The 6422-nt window shown below is 49.9% G+C and overlaps 1 long non-coding RNA gene across 1 annotated transcript in view; it reads right to left on the reverse strand.

Annotated features, from left to right (window-relative positions):
- Positions 1-6422, reverse strand: part of LOC115468318 — a 48038-nt gene that overhangs the window by 17028 nt on the left and 24588 nt on the right. The window contains exon 2 of the long non-coding RNA XR_003941841.1: positions 4080-4083. This is a non-coding gene — a long non-coding RNA (uncharacterized LOC115468318). The remainder of the gene's footprint in view (positions 1-4079; positions 4084-6422) is intronic.

Genomic DNA, 6422 nt, shown 5'->3' on the forward strand with positions numbered 1-6422 from the left:
CCATTGATCCTAGAACCCCGCTCTGGGAATACCGTCGCCTACTTGTCTCCGACCCAGCCCTGTGGGATACTCTGGAAGCTGCCATTGAGAGAGAGCGCGTTGCAAAGCCCGAGGTCCAAGCGTACCATCAGTCCATCCAGAGGGACGCTCTCAGCCGAATTGTTCCAGAGTCCAAGCTGAGCTCCAGCTCCAGTCAAGTTGCTGAGTCCATGTTAAGTTCCAGTTCCAGCCAAGCTCTGAGTCCTGTCCGAGTGACGCTTCTAACTGAGGCTCCAATTCCAGTTCAAGTAACGCTTCCAGTTAAGCCTCCGAGTCCTGTCCGAGGGAAGCTTTCGATTGAGCCTCTGATTCCTGCTCGAGTGGCACATCTGGCCGAGCCTCCAGTCCTCATTCAAGTGGCACGGCCAGTGAAACCCCTGAGGCCAGCTCGGGGGGTGCTTCTGATGGAGCCTCCGAGACCTATTCAAGTGGCGCTCCAGGTCGAGCCTCCGGTCCTAGTCCAAGGGACCCATCCAATCAAGCCTCTGAGTCCAGTTCGAGGGGTGCTTCTAACTGAACCTCCGATTCCTGCCCGAGAGGTACTTCAATCCAGGCCGCCACTTCCAGTCCAGGTGGCGCTTCCAGTGAAGTCCCGGAGTCCTGTTCAAGTGGCGTTTCTGGCCGAGCCTCCGGTCCCAGTTAAAGTGGCACGTCCAGTTAAGCCCCTGAGTCCAGTCCAAGGGACGCTTCTGACTGAGCCTCTGATGCCAGTTCGAGTGGCCCTGCTAGCCAAGCCGCTGCCAAGTTCCAGTTCCAGCCAAGATGATGCTGAATCTGTTCCGAGTTTGAGTTTCAGCCCAGATGAGCCTGAGTCTGCTCTGAGATCCTGCCAAGTGCCGGAGTCTGCTCTGAGTTCCGGTCAAGCTTCTGAGCCAGCCAGGAGTTCCAGCCCAGATGTTGAATCCAAGCTGAGTTGCCGCTCCAGCCGAGATGCAGAGTCTGAGCCGAGTTCCAGCTCCAGCCGAGATGCGGAGTCCGAGCCGAGTTCCAGCTCCAGCCAAGAGGCGAAGTCCAGTCCTGATGCCTATCCGGGTTCCAGCCTTGAGCCTTGTTCAAGCTCCAGCCAAGCTACCCCTGGTCATGTTTTGCGACTCCTCCGTAGATTTCACCATTGCTACCCGTGGAGACCTGACTTCCCCGTGGAAGTCGGGGGGGCCTTGAGGGGGAGATACTGTCACGTCTGTGCTCACCTCGCCCTCTGGTGGCCAGAACCGGTGGCTGCTGTGGACCGTCACCCGTTCCAGATTTCAGCGCTATAGGAGAAGAAACCCCACCAGCCAAACAGGCAAATGTTATGCATTCTTATCAATATACTAACAAGTGATGTACCCCCAACTCCCCCCGCCCCGCACCCAACCTCCCACCTTCTTTTACCTTCACACCAAAAAATATGAATTATTAAAATTTAAATGATTGTTTACAAAATTGTACAGCACTATGATATCATTAACAGTAAGCTGGTACCCTTGGGGGAGGGGGGTTCCAAATAATGGTAGTTTTACAGTGCAGGACGGGAGGTGGGGAGAAAGAGAGAGGAGGACATGAAATAATGATGAGTTCTGCGAGGAAAGGAGGAAGAGAAAGATATAGTGAACCTACGAGATGTGAGCTCAGGGGCAGGAGAGAGAGGGACCTTTGCTGAATTTCTGTGGAGGAAGGCATGAGGAAAAGGCAAAAGAAGGAGAGATGCTGAACATGGGATAGAGGGATAGAGACACAGAGGGATGATGTGGGCAGGTGGAGGAGGGGGATAGGGATACAAAGGGATGATGACATGATTGGGATGGGGACACAGAAGGGTGATACTGGGTAGGGCAAGAATATAGACACAGAGAAGAGGAATATTTAACATGGTGGGGGGATAGGAGCAGGGACACAGGGGAAATAGTAGACAGGGCGATAGCAACACAGAGGGAAGATGGATGGAGACAAGGAGAGAGAAGAAATGGCAAATGGACCAAGAGACCTTGACAAGAGAGTTCAGAGGAAAGCAGAAACCAGAGACTGGGATCAACATGATGAGGATAATGAAATGGCCAGACAACAAAGGTAGAAAAAAGAATTTTATTTTCTATTTATTGTTTATATTTAATCTTGGGTTGTTGATTCTTTCCTATCATCAATGGAATTCTTTTCAATGCTTTAGTTTTTATGTTATGTAGTTTTCAATGTAAACCACCCTGACCTGCTTGTCCAGCAAGGGCGGTATAATAAGTTTGAAGAAACATGCACATTCCAAAAACTGACATATGTTTATCTGGCAAAACTAGAAAAATCTGCCTCATTGGCCTTCAATCTCCAGCACTGCGGTGGTAAATCTCCAACATTGGGATGCGGGGACTGGACAGGCCAATATGGTCTTTATCTTACCTTATGCCCCGCCTCTGCCCTGCCCCTAAAGATAACTGGAGTGACAGTGGCAGTGCAGGCTTTAGCCCTCATTTACACTCCCTATCTTAATTTCCCAACAAATATACTCCCCCAAGCTGTTAAATCCAGAAATATATTATGTATCCCCCCTACAATATTTGCAGAGAAGAGTTAGGACATTACCCCAAAGAGCCAGTTCCAGAAAGCCGCAATACTGAAGGCCGGACAGATTTTGGGTAGGCCTAGGCAAGAAGTGGGTGGGCACCAAGTATTCTTTCCCCCCCCCCCCCCCCCCCCCCAGCAAAACTAAATCTCAGCTGTCAGGAAAACGCTTCTTTCCACCTTGGCAGTCTGCAGCACGCATGCGCTGAAAACCAAGCATGTGCAAGTGCTGGTATCATGGAGAGTAGCATTTTCATTTCCATCAGGTGGAAGTCTTCAGCTGGTGGAGCTTGGGATCCCCACCAGCTACCGCTAAATGTGTGCTACAGTCTGAGCCCTAATTAGGTGGGCCCTGGCCCATCCAGGCCCACCTGTGGCTACGCCACTGGCATTGACTGGTTGGCAACCCTACGGATATTATGTTTTCTCTGATAGAGGGTTAACAGTCTCGCTACATTTTTAACACATCACTTGCTTTTTTAACAGTGTTTTGGTATTATAATCCCTCCGAAGGGACTTTAATGCTTTACCTAAGTCAACTGTTGCCTCTGTTCACACAGAAAGAGGTAGGGATTAAATGGGTCTCAGGGTAATTGCCCTTCCTCTGCCCCACTTTTGCAAAAGCTGCCCCCAGGCTCCAGGTTACACACAGGAAACGTCATGGGAAGAGGTCACTGCTGTTCTCCCTGCAGCTCCCAGACCCCTGGGTCTCTGTAGCTGGGAAAAAAGGGAGGAACTAGGAAACAGGAAGGAGGGCAGACCAGTGGCGTAGCTAGGGTAGTTGACGCCCCCCCCCCCCCCCCCCCCCCCCACCCCAAATCCAGTACTAGGCATACCGAGAATACAAAACACTCAGGACCTATAGAGCAATTCTACCATACCATAAGCAGTCATTTCTACAAGTCACACAAGGAAAAGGAAAGCATCTTAAACACTACACTGAGCACTAGAACATCAATTCACCTATTGTAAAACGAAAACAGACAGATTAGTACAGATCGCCGATCCTGCACAGTCAATGCCAACCGAAAGCCATGTCTTTTTCACAAATACAGATACACCCTAATCCACTATAGAATAAGTAATCATAAACTTTCTATTTAGACAAAAACTGAACCCCCGATGCCAGACTCTGCATACAATGCAACACCACAGAAACAGAAAATGTCCCCTAGTACTGTGCAAAATATAAAGACAGCAGATGTAAATTTGAAAAAACTAACAAATACCAATCACCACTTTACAAATTAACAAATAGAAATAAAACAAATACAGAAAATAAAATAATACCATTTTATTGGACTAATACATTTAGCTTTCAGAGGCCAAAACCTCCTTCCTCAGGTCAATACAGTATAGTGCTGTTATAGTATCCTTTCCTGACCTGAGGAAGGGGGTTTTGTTCTCTGAAAGTTAAGTCAAAATGTATTAAAAATTAGTCCAATAAAATGATTACCTTATTTATATGTTCTATTTATAAACATTTATTAACACATAAACACAGATACAATACTATACCCTAAAGCAAAAAAATAAAAAATATATATTTTATTTACAGTTTGTTGTCTCTGGTTTCTGCTTTCCTCATCTTCTTTTCAGTGTCTTCCTTCCATCCAGCATCTGTCTTTGCTCTTTCTCTGAAATCCAGTGTCTGCCCTCTCTAATGTCCCTTCCATCCAGTCTGCCCTCTCTCTCTGCCCCTTCCACCCACCATCTGCCCTTTCTCTCTGCCCCTTCGATCCGTCTGCCCTCCCTCTCCCATCCATCCAGGGTCTGCCCTCCCTCACGCTCCCCCCTTCCATCCATGGTCTGTCCCCTCTCTCTGCCCCCTCTTTCCACCTGCACCTAGTTCCAGTTCCAGCCCACATCTCCCACCTGCCACCCTTTTCAGCCCCACTATTCCACCAGTCCCCAGCCCTTTTCTCCCATCAGTCCTGGGCTTCAGCCCCCAGCCACTTCTCCCTGTCCCCTTTTCAGCCCCTAGTTTCAACCCCAGCCCTTTTCTCTCACCAGTCCCAAGCTTCAGCCCCAGCCAGTTCTCCCTGTCCCCTTTAAAGCCCCCAGTCCCAACAGTTTCAGCCCCTGCCCCTTTTCAGCCCCCAGTTCCAGTTTCAGACCCCTTCTCCCATTAGCACTTCCCTCCCCAGTCCCCTTATTCCCTCTGAGCACCCCACCCCTCCCCAATCCCCTTCTCATCTCTGAGCACCCCTCCTCTGAACTCCCCCACCCCTCCCCTATCCCCTTCTCAACTCTGAGTACCCTTCTGAGCTCCCCACCCTCCCCAATCCCCTCTGAGCACCCCCACCCCTCCCCAATCCCCATTCTCCCCTCTGAGAAACCCCACCCTCTCCAATCCCCTTCTCCCCTCTGAGCTCCCCCCGACCCAGTCCCGTCCCCCCTCCATTGAGAGCCACAAAGCCCTCTTCTCCTGCCACCACCTGCCTTTTTCTTTTTTTTAAATCCGTGCAGCCACGCAGGCAGCGCTTCGCGTCTGCCCTGCGTGTGCTGTGAAAGAAGTAAATCGCCAGCGCTGGCGTCGGGCTTTCCCTCGATGTCCCACCCTCAAGGAAATAGGAAGTTACCTCACAAGAGGGCGGGACATCGAGGGAAGGCCCGAAGCCAGCGCTGGCGATTTACTTCTTTCACAGCACACGCAGGGCAGACGCGAAGCGCTGCCTGCGTGGCTGCACGGATTTTTAAAAAAAAAAGAAAAAGGCAGGCGGTGGCAGGAGAAGAGACGTGACGGAGCACCCCCCCACCCGCGGACACCCGGGGCGGACCGCCCCCACCGCCCCGCCACTGGGGCAGACAGCCCTGGTGTCTTCAAATTACACAAAGTCCCTGACAAAGTTCCTGTTCCACACAGACACTCCTTATTTTCAAACTGAATTCAAGTTATAATGTTATCAATAGAAATCAAACAAAATAAAACATGGAAAAGAAAATAAGATGATACCTTTTTTATTGGACATAACTTAATACATTTCTTGATTAGCTTTCTAAGGTTGCCCTTCTTCCTCAGATCGGAAATAAGCAAATGTGCTAGCTGACAGTGTATATAAGTGAAAACATTCAAGCATTGCTATGACAGTCTGACAGGGTGGGAGGATGGGGGTGGGTCGGAGGTATGCATGGGGACATCAAAGCATATCACTGATATTCTAACAGGATGGGTGTGGATAGGTGAGGGGTGGGGTGATCAACAGAGACATACAGCTTTATGGTTTACTAGTAAAAAAGCCCCGTTTCTGATGCAAATGAAACGGGGGGGGGGGGGCTAGCAAGGTTTTCTTCAGAGTGTGCATGTGGGAGTGTGTGTCCCTGCCCTCTGCCCTCTCTCCCTCCCCCTCCCCCCTTGGAGTCCAGTCCTTCAGTGTTAAGTTTCCTGCTGTTCTGTGTTACAGAGAGAGTGAGGGCATCTCTCTCCCCTCCCCCTCTGAGTCCTTCACTGTTACAGAGAGAGGGATTTTGTGCTGTGCTGTTTTCCTTCACTCATGGGGAAACCGGATATCTCTGGCGCTTCACACTTCCGGCTGGAGGCTTCATAGAACGTTGGTCTAGATAATGGGCTAGGAACCCCAGATCCTTGTTAAGTCCTTTCTGTTGGGTGTTAAAATATTCAATCATTCTGACTTCAAAGGTCTTACGTTCTTGTATGGTTTTAAAGTTATAATGTGAAATGGAAACTGAATTCCTGCCTCACTTTTGCAAAAGCTGCCCCCTTCCTGAGATCTTTGCTTGCTGCAGAGCTGGGCTATGTCTCTGCCCCAGGATCCATCTTACACACAGGAAACTTCATGGGAAGAGGTCACTGCTGTTCTCCCTGCAGCTCCCAGACCCCTGGGTCTCTG

This window comes from Microcaecilia unicolor, chromosome 4 (assembly GCF_901765095.1).
Source record: "Microcaecilia unicolor chromosome 4, aMicUni1.1, whole genome shotgun sequence".
Taxonomy (NCBI): Eukaryota; Metazoa; Chordata; class Amphibia; order Gymnophiona; family Siphonopidae; genus Microcaecilia; species Microcaecilia unicolor.